We start from the raw sequence: 18,245 nt of genomic DNA, 5'->3' as shown, positions 1-18,245 counted from the left end.
CACATTCAACCAGAGAGTTGGGTGGAACATTTTTCCAATCTTTATGCTCCACCTTGCGATATTTTTATCCACGACTCTCCCCCATTGCAGTCAGTTGAAATGCACTCACTGTGAAGTGGCACATGGGCAAAAGTGTGCAATTACGATGATTACATTGTCTTTGCTCTGTGGGAAACTATAGCCACAATTGACTTCTTAAAACCATCTAAAGCCCCAGGTCCAGGTAAGATGCCAGGGGATTTATATAAGCCTGAGCCGGAAATTTGGTCCAGTTATATCAATATGTTATTCAATGCAATAGCACCTGGGGTCCCAATGCCCAGCACCTGGAAAGGGGCTGAAATAATGCCTATTTCTAAGAAGGGTGAAGTGAGTTCTCCCGCAAACTATAGGCCCATCAGCCTTATCGACAACCTTCAAAAACGTTTTGCAAAAAAATTACTGGAAAGGCTGTTGGATTGGGTTGAAGTCAATCATGTGATGCCCCCTGCAGGTGAGATTTCGTTCAAAAACCAGCACGGTGGATCAAGTCTTTCGGTTGGTGCTTCTTTATTGGACATATGTAACCCTGGGCAAACAAAACGTATACGTTGCTTTTGTGGACCCTCAGTATGCATTTGATTTGGTCCCCAGAGAGAAATTGGGGGATGTCTTACACAATATAGGTGTTCCAGGGAACATAATCCATCTCCTACAGTGGCTACACAAGGACACATAAGCTCAGGTGAGATGGGGTAATCAGGGTGAACTGACAGACCATATCCCTATCCAGCGGGATGTCCCTCAATGCTGTGTCCTGCACCAACACTCTTCACCCTATATATAAATGAGGTGGTTCAAGCTGTGTCTTTTTGCCAAAATGATGCTCCCTCCTTAAATGCTTAAAAACTCCCTAGACTACTCTTTGCAGATGACTCTCTTCTCATTTCTGAGACTCCAATGGGGATCCAGACCCTTGTAAATCAGTTCACAGTGTTTTGCGCTGATCATGGGTTAGAACTGAATGTTAGCAAATCCATGGAATACTCCGGAGCTTACTACATATAGGGACTCACTTCTTGATCTTTTGGATAGACCAAATGCAGCCTCTTTTCCATGGTTTAGGCATGTGTCTAATTGGTTTTGTACTTTGGGTCTCTGGAGATATTGGGAGAATCCACAGGACCTAGGGAAGACCCAGACTCAATCTTTGAAGTTAGCCTATTGGTCACATGTCAGGAACAACTATCTCCTTGACACATCTCATGGGCAGTTGACCAATCAATTTCTTGATTTCAAATGGTGCCCCCAGTACAAACCCTTTTTGGATTTCATCCCTGACTCCTTGGGAAAGAGCCTGTATGTCCGTTTTCGGTATGGGTGTTTGACGCTAATGACTTTAACCAGTATCTGAAAGGCACTGCCAGTAACTAACCGATGTCCAGGCCGTGATGGTGCCCCCAAATCAGTTTAACATTTTCAGTTTTTTTGCACAGCTTACACTTTTGCACGACTTAAGTGGATTCGCCCAATTTGTAAGAATAGGGGTATCAGACAACATGTTACCGCCCTTAGGATTTTAAAGAGTGACACCCCTACTGTTTTGGCTCGTGCAGTTAGTAAGTTCCTTGTGGCTGCATGGCACACACGTACTTGTCTTTTAAAAAATCTGTAATTTATATATTCTCTTCCTTTTTATAAATATAAATCTGATTGATTATTGGTGCTAATTATCTATGTTTTATGGTAAGGACTTGGAGAAGCAATTTATTTTTATTGATAGTACTGTATGATGTCCTTTTTTAAATTGTTTTTAGCTTATTTAATTGTGTAATCATATGGAGTATTATGGTTGTATGCTTTGATGGTTTTATGAACGAATAAAGCTTGTGCATGATCACAGGGCAAAGAAGTGAGTTGTCAGCACTTGATTATAGGCCTTGTAAAAGCCATCTAAGCCAGGGGCTCTAGAACCATCCATGGAGTCTATGGCCTCAGTGACTTCCTCAGCAGAGATAGGCTCACTAAGGAATTATTGTTGAGCAGTGGTGAGCCAGATCATGGGTACTTCATCGAGATAAGTATTCCTGCCAGTGGGGTCATCATTCATTTGTAATGAAAAGAGGTGGGGATAGTAGTTGAGTAGTTACGTCTGTGTACCTACTGTGTCTGTAATGAGAGCGCCATCTGGGCAATAAAACTCTGCAATATAGGATGTCCCCCAGGTGGTCATAGTAGTCTAGCTATGGATCACCCCAGTCTTCCCCCCTCACCATATTAACATGCTCTAGTAGTGGGCCTCACATTCAGCAAACTCACAGAATTCTGCTAAGAAAGTAGCCCACAATGGGGGCCTGCTTCAGTGAGGGAGTCGGTCTCCACATATTCTAGATCTGCCATCACCCCATTAACGCTGGAAATGGCTCCTCTGCAGATCAGGCATTACTCTGGAGTGTTTTGCCATACATATGCCTGTGATGTAGGCCTCAAAAGCTTCCCAAAACATGGCCTGGGTACGTACAAAGTCTTAATTGAGTATAAAGTATTCAAGATTAGCAGCATTGTCGCGTGGGCTCTCATTATTCTAAATGAGACTACTGGATTTCTAGGCAGCAGGATCTATAACGGTGTGGGGGACTGAGTCTGACCCACGTGTAAAGAACTCTGTCACCCTAAATCCGTTTTTTGCTCCGGCCAACTAGCAGTGCCTCATTTCTCCCATGTGGAAGGAATGATTCGGCAGCCGAGCGCATGACATCTCTGGAACTTCTCAGGGAAGTCGTGGTTACTCAGATCCAAACCAACTCTCTTATTTCCAATATGATCTCATATACAAATGACAAAGACAGTATAAGTTTTATATAATGTTTTAATAAAACGACTGTATTTTAGATATTAAGGCGTGAGCCGCAATAACCAGAACCATACAACACAGTAGGATTGAAATAGTCACCAGGAGAGTAAAACATAAGAACAAAGCTATCATATTGTCTAACAGTTTCTACTCTCCCTCTGCTTGTTCTATTTAGAGCACAGCATGTTAAGCGTCTAGCTTGCCTATTAGAATCACTGTGGAGACATTAGCCCTCATACCTGAGCAAAGACCTGTGATCTTGGTTCAGCATCTGCAATGAGGCAGTCAGCGTCTAGTTGTGGTTCTCTGGTCGGAATCTCCCTCTTGCGTGTATTGGGACAAGGAAGTGATTTTATAACTAACCTGTCATCGTGATCACAAAATGTCCCTACGCAGGAATGCCAAGTCTAAACTCCTACCACGTGTATCGGCAATGTATCAGACTGTATCCTTGACTGAAGCACAGAGTAAATATGTTATGGAGAACTCCAGTGCTGAAGTAGGCAAAACAGTGTGATATGAATAAAAAACAACACCGTAGAACTGGCTATTTGAAAAATAACAATATGAAGCCTAATAAAAAGCATGTAGAGCAAAGTGCACAGAGGCTCTAAGCTGTCAGCAAATGAATAAAATATATTCAGGGCAAAGTGCACAAAGGCCTAAAGCCTGAAGCTAAAGCGCAATGAATACGTAAAACTAACCACACTACACCCTCCCCTTGTCGGTAGCAAGTGGTTTCAATAATATAAAAGGATGCCCCAAATATAAACAATATCTAAAAGAATCATTTCGACAAGGTGAGAAGACAACCAAGTCATAAATTTAGGTAACATGTGACCATAAAGCCAAATTCAATATAGTGTCAATTTCGTAAAAATCCAATCGTCAGACAGAAGCAATAGAATTCAGGAGTTCCTCCACTTCGATATATGTCAATAGCGGAAGATCCACGTCACAAAGTACCATGGAGCAGGTGTGATCCAAAGCCCCAAAACCATTCAGGGCGGCACCCCGTGCAGGGCCTATGAAAGAGACAATACCATCTTCCTCCAGGAAGGGAATCTCATAAACTGCCTCACGAAGCAAGCGCATCCGTAGTGCACAAGTCTGGGAATGAACCCTAATCGGGAACATCAACAGATCAGTATCGACCATTGGAGGGCGCTGCAGTGAGAGACAGAGACCCAGTGCATGTTCAAATGAGCACCAAAGGCATCGAAACACGGGTTGCACACAATCCAAAACCGGTCTGAATGACAGAGACCAGTCACACTCCAAATGCCCCAGGAGTGTTGCTCCAAAATGCTGCATCATGCGTTCACGACACAGCTGCACTGACGGGAGCAGGAATACAGGATCTCGTCGTGACGGGACAGCCATTGCGAAAAAATAGCAACAACAGCAAGACTCCAGCCAATAAAGCCAAAGTAATCGGGAAACCCCCAAAAATGCTTCCGAAAATAGAATGTATAGCCGAAGGTATCAAACTGAATATGGAAGAGAAGGTATGAGCAAAACCAACACCAACGACTTTGAAAAAATGTGCAATACCAGCAGTGCTGGATGCATTAAATATACGTCCCACAAGTTCACCGAAGTGATTTGGAAAGTTAGTATTCAAAAAGGACTGTATCTCCGCCGATGACCTTGCCACCTGAAGTGCGTAGGTCTCGCTAGCAGATGTAAGGGCCACATGCTTTTGAAACAATAAAGCTTTTAGCCGACTCAACTTGTCGAAATCAACCTTGGAAGTAGTAATATGAGGCCAGATGTCCGCTACCTCCCTAAATTGAGTGGGGGGAAACAACACATTCCCGCAGCATGTAAAGGCTTTGATGACAACGACGATAAACACCTGGAAAGTGTTTTTAATAACCGGGACTGGAACTCCCTTCAGATAACAAGCTAAGTTAGCAATCGAAGCGTTACACGCCCCGTGCAAGGACAGCTGTTTACAAACCATTGAATGGCTGACAGAAGCTTCGCATTCGCTGCCGCTAAGAAAAACCTCCTTCAAACCATTAACACATCTGTACTGAAAGGGAAGCTCCCACACCTCGTGTATGTAACTGTCTCCCAATAGTTCATATCTACCCACCGGAATGTGCTTCAAACAAGAAGTAAATTGCAAAGTGGAGATAGGCAAATTAATAACCCCATGAATCAACCACTCAGCTGACGGAATCTCAGCCACCGTGAAAGGCAGTTTCTCTAATTTTTCAATATTTAACATAACATATGTCGCTTCCTTTTTTGCCATCAGTTGTTGTTGACGAGTCGAATTAAAAGAGATAAAGATCTCTCTGGCACGAACGTGCTGCCATGGAACGCGACCCCCCTTCAAGGTCTGAAGAGTCCAACCCAGCTGCATGATGGACCGTGTCTGACTCTGCCCATGATATAAAGAAGACATGTCCGATTTAATAATGTCAATGGCAGAGAAAACAATGCTGTCAATCGTGTAAACACGGTCAGAAAGGGTATGCATGCCATTATCAACAACAGACAAAGTCTGCATCAGATTTTCCTGATCAATCTGCCTCAACCGGGCTGCAGCCTCTTGTTGTGAAAGCTTCCAAATCTCATTATAAACCTCGTATAAGAACCTTTTCTTCCGTGGTACTTTGGGACCTGACAAAAAAACTTGTAAATCAGTATCATTAGACAGTAACTTGAGATGTGACTTAACTGCATCCAGCGTGGATGACTTCAACCATTGCTGACAAAGCTTCCCCACACTGTATGTAGTTATAATATCAGCATGTTCTGGTGATACGTAACGAGGGTCTGCCCTACTAGTCCTAAACCCCCCTGAAGAGGTGACAAAATGTTGATGACACACATTAGTGTCTACAGGCCATAATAACCACCCGCCTGGATGTAACGATGAAGTGTTAAGCGTACCATTCTGGACCCAATGTGTAAAGTCACTAAAAGTAGCATTCACATAGTGCTGCCAATTTTTTAATTTAGAAGGGACAGGTATACTAGGCAAAGTCAATTCCCTAATTGTCGCTAAGCCCAACCAGCTCGTCTGTTGTACTGTGTCATTGAGGAAAATCATCTGCAAAGGGATAATACATGCTCTAAATAACGTGTCCCTGCCTTGCATTTGCCAATTTTTCGAACCACAAACACTTTTCAAGTCAACAGTTTTAAACCAGTATTCATACCCCTCGACCGAAAGTTTAGATACAAACAAATTTGCATACAGTAATTTAGTATCGGTCAATAACATTTGCTTATTAGAATACGGTGCAACTTTAAAATAGTAGGACTTAGCATTTCGTTGATCATGCCCAGAAAAATATGCAAATTTATCATAATACGTTTTCGAACTCCCTTGTGGAGGAGTCGAGCAATGTTCCCATTGCACATAATTAAACATTGACTTAGGGCTACTAGCTTTATGAATAAAGTGGTGTCCATAATAGTTGTAACAAAACATGTCACCATGATTATCTCTAAACTGGTAAGCATCTTCATCGTCATAGACAGTATAATATTGCAAATCCATTAGCATAGAATCTACTGTCTTCACATCCCAATCATCAGAAACAATGCCAGGTATAACAATATCATTCATTGATAACTTGAGGACATACGGTATTTGAATCAATTCAGTGGGATCATATATATCAAACATTACTTTATCCCACACAATCCCATCCGGAATTGGTATTGCAGAAATGTTTACAGTGGACAAGTCTCTTCGAACCATATGAGACGAAAAATGCGGTTTTAACACAGTCTCCATGTGCTCAATGTCAGATCGATCAGGAGGAAAATGACCATGTATTATCAGAAAAAAAGTAACCACAAATCCCAACCATAAAAAAAGAGTCATCACGGCCAAAAACAGCCAAAAATAGTTCCAAGGAAAAACAAAATATGTGCATTTAAGCCAACCCAGCAGCCGTCGTGGACCGTGGACAGAAGACATCGAGGACGAGGAGCCGGACACATCATTATCAGCGTCGTTGAAGCAGCCAGAAGCAGTTCTAGCAAAAGGTGCAACTGTGAACAAAGAAGCAGATGGAGGCTCTCACCGTGGCACGCTATAAACCACATGTTCAGATACATCAGTAGAACGTACAGCAATTTGATCAAAAGATTCCATATTAATCGCCGTCGGTGGAACAATCGCAAGATCATCATCCACCCTCCCCAAGCTCGGACAGGAAACAGTGTTGGTGAAAATCACCTGCAGCGGGACTTCTTCCCCAGTAGTGAGAGGGATTCCGGAACTACTGGGTGTCCCTCTTGGTCTGCTGTGCAGAATCGGCCACATGTCGTAACTTGACATTATCAATGGAAACAAAGCGATTTCCTTTGGCCCCTCGAAGCGGCGGTAAAATCACAGTTCTCGTGCCGCTCACCCCCAACACAGGGACAGGTTCCCGATAAGAAGGACCAAATTATTTTTTAACTGCGACCTTTTCACGGACTAGATCCCCAATCCTGGGTATCCAACCAGTAGGTGTTACTGGCTCATCCTTAATTCCTGAGGAGGCAGCACTGGCAGAAGAGTTATCTTCACGGAATTGTCGTAAATCCTGCAAAACAGTGACACAATCATTTATGTCAAAGGGCGTATCTGCCGCCTCCACACCAGGACCATCTAGATCAGGAACATACATTCGTGTTCCAAACAGGCACTCATATGAAGTACGACCCCCCAGTGACCTTCTAGGCAAGTTATTAAGTGCTCTCTGTACTCCATATAGGTGGGCTAGCCAACCACGACCCGTACCTATAACTCTGGCCGTTAAGGACTGCTTTAAATCACGATTTAAACGCTCCACGACAGAATTTCCCTCAGGATGAAATGGAGACGAGAATTGGAGTTGGACCCCCAACGAAGCCATGGTGTCCCTGAATGCCTTAGAGGCAAAAGCAGGGCCCTGGTCCGAATGAAAAGCTGCAACTGCAAATATATCGACAAAGATGCGCAAATCTTTAATAACAGTTCGAGCGTCAGCCGAGCGTTGTGGCCATACCCACACAAATCTGGAGCACGAATCTACAGCAACCAATATATATTTGTATGCACAATCTGGTGTCAGCGGACCACAATGATCTAAGTACAAACACACTGTAATGATCTATTTGAAATCAGAAGGGGCGTCTGCTGTGGGAGTCTAGCCGACAATGCTTTAATTTGTTGACAAACGTCACAACAAAGGGCATATTGCTTCGTCTCTTTATAGAGACCAGGCCACCAGTAATGAGCCTGTAAAAGTGAAATCGTGGCAGCCACACCAGCATGTGCAGAAGCCACCCCCTCATGTGCTGCAGAAATGAATCGAGGTCTCTCAATTTTATTGGGAATTTCACGTACACCAATGCCTGGAATTGTAACAGTAGCATTCAGCGCACCATTCAAGCAGTAACTATATTTTGAAGGAAATCCTTTAGGAAAGGGCGTGCCATCAACCGTAGCCTTTATGTCAGCCGAAATTTCCGTGTCTGGTTTGGAACTCGAACGAGTCACTGCGGCCACAGTGGCGACAGCCACTGCTGATTTCGCGGCTTCATCAGCCAAAGTATACCCAGCAACGTGTATTCCAACGCGCTGGTGTCCAAGTGTATGCACAACATGGACGTTAGGAAGCGTTTCCTTCAGATCCGCAACCTTACCCCACAACATTTTATGTTTAATGGTGTTGCCTTTAGAATCTCTGAACCCATTCATCGTCCAATAGTGTAGATATTCATTGAAAGACTGAACAGAGTAGTAGGAGTCACAGACCAGCAAGGTTAAAGTCGCGGGATCCGCTTGCTCCAGTGCTAACAATAGAGCTTTGAGCTCAGCCAGCTGTGCCGTGCAATCTCCCAAGGTTTTAGTATAAGTATGTCGGGGGCAGAACACTTCCCCCTCCATAGTGCCTCTCACCACCGCACATGCAGCAGAATACTATTGTTTAGTCCCAACCGCTGGTTGCGCAGAGCCATCGGTATACATGACCACTTGATATTGGTCAATAGGCAACGTACCAGCAGGAACAGGGTATTCCATCTCATATTGAAGAAATTCTTGAGTCTGCAGTTTAGGGTCAAATACGTAATCTACATCAGTGGCTGTCAAAGACGTAGCCCATTGTATCCATCACGGGTGCAAAGCTTTCGAATTTGGAACACTCGCTTTTGTAACTGCCTCTAAGGCCGGAATTGGGGAAACGACAATAATGCGTTGGCCCTGGGCTAGCGGTCTTTCTTTAATAACAGCCATCTGTACTGCAGTGAGAATTTTCTCAGTCTGTGCAAATCGTTGTTCTGCAGCAGAATACAAATGAGATTTGTATGCAATCGGGACTGTCTCCCCCTCATTAAAGGTGACATAAGTAAACCCAACAGCCCCAGGTATCACCCTGATGACTAAATGTGTCTTATTGTCCCGTGTGTGTAAGTGTTTAACTGCTAAGAGATCACTCTGTAACTCTCGTAGTATGTGTGTATGTTCAATCGTCCAAAATCTACTCGAAAAATTCGGGCGAATCAACTCGTATAAGGGTTTTATACGCGTCGCATAATCAGGAATGTAAGTTCTGCCAAAATTCAGAAACCCCAACAATGACTGGAGCTTCCGAACCGTATTAGGAGGCTGCAATAAAGCACATTTCTCCAAAATATGTGGCGCTAGGCTCTTGCCCTCACTCGACAACTCATATCCCAGGAAAATGACGCTGAGGAAGGCAATCTTTGATTTCTTAAAATTAAACTTATAGCCAATATCAGCAAACCCCACAACAATGCGCGATACACGCCTCAGATGTTGCAGAATCTCATCATCTGTCAGATATATGTCATCAACATATGATAACGCTTCAGGGTCGAACTCATGCAGCATTTCAGTTACACGAGCCGAAAACAGTCCTGGGCTATTCTTATACCCCTGAGGCAAACGACAACATTTTTTCTGAGAGCCAAACGCACTGAAACAGGTATAGTCCTGACTCTCGGGCGCTATATTCTGGCAGAAAAATCCATTCGAGATATCTAATGTTGTCTTGTATTTTTTACGCACTATATTATTCATAAGCACTGCGCTGTGTGAATTCTGTATTGCATATGTGCGTGTATGACTATTCAAATGTCGGTAATCCACCACTATCTTATATATGAATGGTCCGGTTTAGCAACCGGAAACAAGGGATTATTCATCGTCGAGACACAGGGCTCAATTACACCCTGATACTCCAATTGTGAAAGAATTTTCCTAACCGATGCCCTTGCTTCAAATTTGATAGGATACTGCGGTTGTGGCTGAGGTTCGCCCTTTATCGGAATTACATGATAAGGTGATTGTCTATCCCACCCCACGTTATTTCTATACAGGGCGGGAGCCTGTGCTAGAGCCCATGATTTACTATAGGACTCCTCCCCAACCGGACAGTCGCGAACAAAGTCTGGTGGCCAATCCTGTTCGGCCAACAGAACATCATATGATTTTACCACATGGTCCCAAAAAATGGCGTTTATAATACGGTCAATGTCCCCTTCCAATCGTAGAGTCACTTCATATACTCTATCAGGATCAGAGACTCGCATGTCCGCCGTCTCGACTTGTATGAAGTCATCAGTTGCTTTCACCTCCAGATGCTCTAGAAGACTCCGGCGAACTATTGTGACCTCTGCCACGCTGTCTAACAGTGCTAACGCCCACGTCTTGTTCGTCAAGAGAACTCTCTTCTTGAGCGGCATGTTTAACTGAGACTGCTGCCACTTTCTTCTTTTTAAATTGCTGTTTTTGTTGCAGCGGTTTCTCTTCCTGTTTAATAGAAACCTCCGCTGAGCGTTGTGAATCCTGTCTCGGTTTCACGTACTCTGTCCTCCGCTCTGACTGCCCACCTCTCTCACTTCTCTTTTCCGATGAGTCCTGAAAGGAACGAGATTGGCGTGTATCAGTATATTGATATCTATCAGGTGTCTTCAAAGTATCCCTATTCCTGAGATTATACTTATTCTGTGGGGTCTCCGGTTGCGGAGACTGCCCACCATCTTTCTTAGGTGTTTGCTGTTTCTTTTCCCAGCGCTTTTTCGAACCCTCAGGTTGTTGCTGTTTAGCATTATCTTTATTATTTTTACCCCGTAACTGGGGTTTTTGTGGTCTAGCCCCTAGGCTATCACGACCAATACTAGAATATGTTTCCGCTATTATTCTCGGAAGTTCCCGCTCCTGATTAAGCAGCGGAACATCCCGAAGACGCATACGCACTGCTAGTGCTACTGCCTCTCCTTTGAGATTACTCAAAATAATAGAAGAAACAGTGGCAAAATTGCCCAGCAACTGCATGCCCAAATCTAAGGCAGGGGCAGCCCCATATTCATCTTGAATCTGTTTAAGCACGTCCGGTAAATTGGCTAATGTCGGTGTACCGTGTGCCGTAGTGTAGAGCGCGGCAAACAACGTGCCCCAGGTATTACAAAGGTCCACCGGAGGAACCATCCCATACGGCAAACACATCGTCAAAATTCTATGTTTATCCTGAGGTCCCGTATGGGGAAATACTGCTTCCAGCGTATTAATTTTTTTGCGCCTGCCAAAATGGAGTCTCCTCTCATTTAGCCGGTACTTTACCCATAACTGAGTGCACAGTGGCCGGATTAATACCCAGAACCACTGCCTGTGGGTGCGCTGGAGCAGCACGCGCTGCGTTTGTATTTTGTGTCTGCATTACAAACTGAACTAATCGTCTATATGTAGCCGTTAATTCTGTATATAAACAACGAACTTCAACCACTGCCAATTGAGCAACCGCAGGATGAGGTGTATATGTAGCCAATAAAGGCCAGGTAGGACCATCATTACTCAGTGGACCTAACCTAACTTGTGCTACTGAGTGTGGGAGGGCGCCATCAAGCCAATTATGGTGTTCTTGATAAGATAGAGGTATTTCTAAATAAGCGTAAGACCTGTATTGTCGAGGGACATTTGCAACAGTGTATTCGTGAAAAGTATTTGTTCCCCCATCCACTGCTGGAAATCCGACCCAAGAATAAAAAAGTTCCTTTCTATAATCTCCATGGGCGTCCACCACAAAAGTGACTGGACCCCCCTGGACTGTCAGTCCATGTGTCAACAGATGTACTGTGAGCGGGTGACGAATATTAATTGCTATATTCACTACATTAGGATTCGCCATTTATAAAAAAATAGCTCCAGGTCAGAGAAGGCACACCAATATCGGGGTTTTCCTTTCAAAGTTCAAGCTTGAACAACCAACCACTAAGCAATAGGAAGCACCTATGCCGTGGCGGCGGAAACACTCAGCCCCACGGACGTCTCCGTATACGGAACAGAGGAGTCAAACTATATATGAGACCAAGAGAGTCAGTCGGACCTAATCATTAGAGCCAGACCAAACGTTGGCGGCGCCATGTCGCGTGGGCTCTCATTATTCTAAATGAGACTACTGGATTTCTAGGCAGCAGGATATATAACGGTGTGGGGGACTGAGTCTGACCCACGTGTAAAGAACTCTGTCACCCTAAATCTGGTTTTTGCTCCGGCCAACTAGCAGTGCCTCATTTCTCCCATGTGGAAGGAATGATTCGGCAGCCGAGCGCATGACATCTCTGGAACTTCTCAGGGAAGTCGTGGTTACTCAGATCCAAACCAACTCTCTTATTTCCAATATGATCTCATATACAAATGACAAAGACAGTATAAGTTTTATATAATGTTTTAATAAAACGACTGTATTTTAGATATTAAGACGTGAGCCGCAATAACCAGAACCATACAACACAGTAGGATTGAAATAGTCACCAGGAGAGTAAAACATAAGAACAAAGCTATCATATTGTCTAACAGTTTCTACTCTCCCTCTGCTTGTTCTATTTAGAGCACAGCATGTTAAGCGTCTAGCTTGCCTATTAGAATCACTGTGGAGACATCAGCCCTTATACCTGAGCAAAGACCTGTGATCTTGGTTCAGCATCTGCAACGAGGCAGTCAGCGTCTAGTTGTGGTTCTCTGCTCGGAATCTCCCTCTTGCGTGTATTGGGACAAGGAAGTGATTTTATAACTAACATGTCATTGTGATCACTTAATGTCCCTACGCAGGAATGCCAAGTCTAAACTCCTACCACGTCTATCGGCAATGTACCAGACTGTATCCTTGACTGAAGCACAGAGTAAATATGTTATGGAGAACTCCAATGCTGAAGTAGGCAAAACAGTGTGATATGAATAAAAAACAACACCGTAGAACTGGCTATTTGAAAAATAACAATACGAAGCCTAATAAAAAGCATGTAGAGCAAAGTGCACAGAGGCTCTAAGCTGTCAGCAAATGAATCAAATATATTCAGGGCAAAGCGCACAAAGGCCTAAAGCCTGAAGCTAAAGCGCAATGAATACGTAAAACTAACCACACTACAGCATAAAGTTCTGTACAAAATAATTAATCATGTAGCACCATGTTGGGAAATCACCATTGATGCTCAATGCCTCCACGACAGGAATATGCTGAGTCATTGCCACAGGAGTATGGTCAGAAAGTGTCCCTGGTAATGTGTGATATTATGGATCCACGGTGTAACCGTATTCAATATCAACCAGTAGTCAATCGAGACCATGTGTTGCGGGGTGATAAAAAGATGGTGTAAGTTGGGACAGAGTTGTGCTTCAAACGCTGGGTATGTTTGAGATATTTGTCGCACACAGTGTGGAGTATGTGGAGTGGCTTGTCAAAGGCCAATTTGTATTGCATTCGGTCATTGCGCCCCATTAACACAGATCGTGCATCTGTGGCAACTCTACACACAGATGGGTTCTTAAGGGTTGGCATCCCACAGAATGCCACAAAATCCCTTCCACTTAGGCATCAGGGGCCTCTGATTTTATCTGGGGGTGACTCATGGAGCTGCAGAGAGAGGGCAAGGTAGTTAGGAACCCTTTCAAGGGAGAGGTCACTGGTGTGGTTGAATTGTACTTGCGCAGAGAGTTTGTAGGCCTTCTGAACATGCAGTACACTTTTGAGTCACTGCCAGGTAATGAAGGGCCCTTATGTAGGCATGCCAGCTTGAAGGTTAGGCACAGGCAGGCAGAGTTAGTCAGTCAGGCCAGAGGAGAGAGGAAAGGCATCATCAGCAGACCACATGGGTCACGGTGGTGGAAGCCGGTCCGTCAGATCGTCGTGCCTGCAGGGTTCCACGTTGGGTGCGGGATCTGGGCTTGCAGTCTTAGGCATGTGCCACTTTGTGAGGCCCACCTGCTGTGCGTCTCAGGCTCACATGAGGCCCCTCTCACCTTGGGGCCTCTGAGGCAGCTGGCTGCTGGTCGAAGTCTGCACTGCCCATCTCATCCTGCCACTGTGCGGAGCCAGCTGCAAATGTTGACCTATGGTCTCAAGGCACTGCTGCAGGGTACCGAGGACAATGGAGTGCTTCAAGGTTCCATTAGGCACAGACATTTAGGTCCACAATCACCAGAGCTTCAACACTGTGTGGCCATCTTTGTCACCGGTGTGACCACTCCCCCTATATTTGGTGATATTATTCCTGATAAAAAGTGGTCCTGTTCCATGTATTACTTTGTTGGTGATACAAAATAGCTTGAAGGTGGATATTCTGACAACCGCTAACCAGTGTACGGCTGTCAAGACAGGGGAGATGTGAGATTGTGGCTTTACATGTAGGAGTACTTTGGAAGCAGAGTTCTGAAGCCATTGTAGTCTTTTCATAGTTGATAAAGATGAACCATGTAAGAAGTCATTGGCGTAATTAAGTTTAGACTGTACAAGAGAAATAGCAGTCTGTAACTTGTGTGGGAATTCCAGGGGTGGAGGGGGAGATTACTTGCAGAGTTTTCATGGTAATGAAGCTTGATCTGGCTAATTTGTTCACTTGGGTATTCATTGATAACTTGGAGTTCATAGTAATTTCAAGGTTTCTTAATTCCTTATATACATTAGAAGGTGATTCCAGTTCATCAGGCCAGGTGCAATATGTGATTTTTCCATTTTGGAAGCATTCAATTCAAGTTGGTTCCATGTCATCCACTAATTGACAGTTCTAAGGTAACTGAAGATTTGTGAGTTTACAATGCCTTTGGGGCTTTCCAGTTTAAGGAGTAGTTGTGTGTCATCTGCATAGCTTTAGCATGTGAGATGAAATTCATTGCTCATTGCCGGTAATGACTTCATGTAGATGTTGAAAAGCGTGGGTGAGATGATAGTGCCTTGTGGGACCCCTGCTTTTTTGAACTATGGATTCGATGAGAAAGGGGGAGAATGGAAGGCATTTATTTTCTTTTGAAGGCAGAATGTGATCCAGTCAAGAGCAGTCCTTTCTTTTCTGGATTCTGGGATTTTGTATATTAGAGATTCATGGTCATCTGTGTAGAGGGCAGCTGAGAGGTCCAAGTGAAGTAGTGAAGCAACCCTGATCCAGTCTACTCTGTTTTTAAGGTCACCCCCGATGGTGATCAGGGCAGATTCTGTGCGTCTTCGCGGGCTAAATCCTGTTTGGTAGCCTGAAAGTATAGAATAATATTCAATGAATTCTGACATCTGGGTGAATGCTGTTTCTTCTGCCAGTTTGCCAAGGAAAGGTCCATTTGTAATTGGTCTCCATTTGTCAGGGTCATGCGGGTCCAGGTTAATTTTATTTAACCCCTTCGCTGCCAGGCCTTTTCCCCCTCAGGTGCCAGGCCTTTTTTGGGGTATTTGGGGCAGGGCGTGCTTAGGCCCTAATAACTCTTTGTCCACATAAGCTACCCTCAACAAATTTGTGTGCTTTTTTCCAACATCCTAGGGAATCTAGAGGTACTCAACCTTTGTGGGTTCCCCTGAAGGAGGCCAAGAAATTAGCCACAAAAAACAGTGAAAATTTAGTTTTTTTTTAAAAAAATGGGAAAAAAGGGCTGCAGAAGAAGGCTTGTGGATTTTTTCCCTGAAAATGGAATCAACAAAGGGTTTGCGGCGCTAAAATCACCAGCCTCCCAGCTTTCAGGAACAGGCAGACGTGAATCAGAAAACCCAATTTTTCAACAAACTTTTTGCCTTGTACTGGGACATACTCCTTTATTATGATTTTTGGTGCTTTCAGCCTCCTTCTAGTCAGTGACAGAAATGGGTGTGAAACCAATGCTGGATCCCAGAAACCTAAACATTTCTGAAAAGTAGACAACATTCCAAATACAGCAATGAATAATTTGTGTTGATCCTACAAGGGTTTCCTACAGAAAATAACAACTGAAATAAAAAAATATTGAAATTGAGGTGTAAAAAAACAGCCATTTTACTCTAACTTTATCCTGCGATGTCAGATTTTTTAAAGCAATATACCATTACGTCTGCTCGACTCTTCTGGTTGCGGGGATATATAGGGCTTGTAGGTTCATCAAGTACTCTAGGTACACAGAGCCAATAAATGAGCTGAACCTTGTAGTGGGTTTTCATTCTATACCAGGTATATAGCAATTCATTTGCAGAAATATAAAGAGTGAAAAATAGGTATCAAGAAAACCTTTGTATTTCCAAAATGGGCACAAGATAAGGTGTAGAGGAGCAGTGGTTATTTGTAAATCTCTGAATTCCGGGATATCCATACTAGCATGTGAATTACAGGGCATTTCTCATATAGACATCTTTTTTACACAGTCTCTTATATTTGGAAGGAAAAAAGTGGAGAAAGACAAGGGGCGATAACACTTGTTTCGCTATTCTATGTTCCCACAAGTCCCCGATAAAAATCGTACCTCACTCGTGTGGGTAGGCCTAGTACCTGCGACAGGAAATGCCCTAAAACACAACGTGGACACATCACATCTTTCCACAGAAAACAGAGGTGGTTTTTGCAAAGTACCTCCCTGTGGATTTTGGCCTCTAGCTCAGCCGGGACCAAGGGAAACCTACCACACCTCTGCATTTGTGAAAACTAGAGACCTAGGGGAATCCAAGATGGGGGTGACGTGTAGGGCTCTCACCAGGTTCTGTTACCCAGAATCCATTGCACACCTCAAAATGTGGCTAAAAAACATTTTTTCCTCACATTTCGGTGACAGAAAGTTCTGGAATCTGAGAGGAGCCACAAATTTCCTTCCACCCAGCGTTACCCCAAGTCTCCCGATAAAAAATCTACCTCACTTGTATGGGTGGGCCTATTGCCCGTGACAGGAAATGCCCCAGAACATAATGTGGACACATCACATTTTTCCACAGAAAACAGAGGTGTTTTATGCAAAGTGCCTACCTGTGGATTTTGGCTTCTAGCTCAGCCGGCACCTATGGAAACTTACCAAACCTGTGCATTTTTCAAAACTAGAGAACTAGGGGAATCCAATATGGGGAGACTTGTGGGGCTCACACCAGGTTCTGTTACCCAAAAGCCTTTACAAACCTAAAACCTTGGCTAACAAAACATTTTTTCCTCACATTTCAGTGACAGAAACTTCTGGAATCTGAGAGGAGCCACAAATGTCCTTCCACCCAGCGTTCCCTCAAGTCTAACTATAAAAATGATACCTAACTTGTGTGGGTAGGCATAGTGCCCACAACAGGAAATGCCCCAAAACACAACGTGGACACATCACATTTTTCCACAGAAAACAGAGGTGTTTTTTGCAAAGTGCCTACCTGTGGATTTTGGCCTGTAGCTCAGCCGGGACCTAGGGAAACTTACCAAACCTGTGCATTTTGGAAGACTAGAGACCCAGGGGAATACAGGATGGGGTGACTTGTGGGGCCCTCACCCGGTTCTGTGACCCAGAATCCTTTGCAAACCTCAAACTTTGGCTAAAAAACACTTTTTCCTCACATTTCGGTGACAGAAAGTTCTGGAATCTGAGAGGAGCCACACATTTCCTTCCACCCAGCGTTTCCCCAGGTCTCCATATAAATATGACACTTAGCTTGTGTGGGCAGGCCTAGTGCCCGTGACAGGAAATGCCCCAAAACATAACATGGAAACATCTCATTTTACCACAGAAAACCGAAGGTTTTTTTGCAAAGTGCCTACCTGTGGATTTTGGCCTCTAGTTCAGACGGCACCTTGGGAAATCACCCAAACCTTTGGATTTCTGAAAACTAGAGACCTAGGGGAATCCAAGATAGGGTGACTTGTTGTGGGGCTTTCCCCAGGTTCTATTACCCAGAAGCCTTTGCAAACCTCAAAATGTTGCTAAAAAACACTTTTTCCTCACATTTCGGTGACAGAAAGTTCTGGAATCTGAGAGGAGCCACAACTTTCCTTCCACCCAGCGTTCCGCCAAGTCTCCCGATAAAAATGATACCTCACTTGTGTTGGTAGGCCTCGTGCCCGTGACAGGAAATACCCCAAAAGACAACGTGGACACACATCACATTTTTCAACAGAAAACATAGGTGTTTTTTTGCAAAGTGCCTACCTGTGGATCTTGGCCTCTAGCTCAGATGGCACCTGTGGAAACCTACCAAACCTG

The sequence above is a fragment of the Pleurodeles waltl genome, chromosome 2_1, assembly GCF_031143425.1.
Source record: "Pleurodeles waltl isolate 20211129_DDA chromosome 2_1, aPleWal1.hap1.20221129, whole genome shotgun sequence".
NCBI classification, from domain to species: domain Eukaryota; kingdom Metazoa; phylum Chordata; class Amphibia; order Caudata; family Salamandridae; genus Pleurodeles; species Pleurodeles waltl.
The sequence above is the reverse complement of the archived record's forward strand: the minus strand, read 5'-3'. Positions refer to the sequence as shown.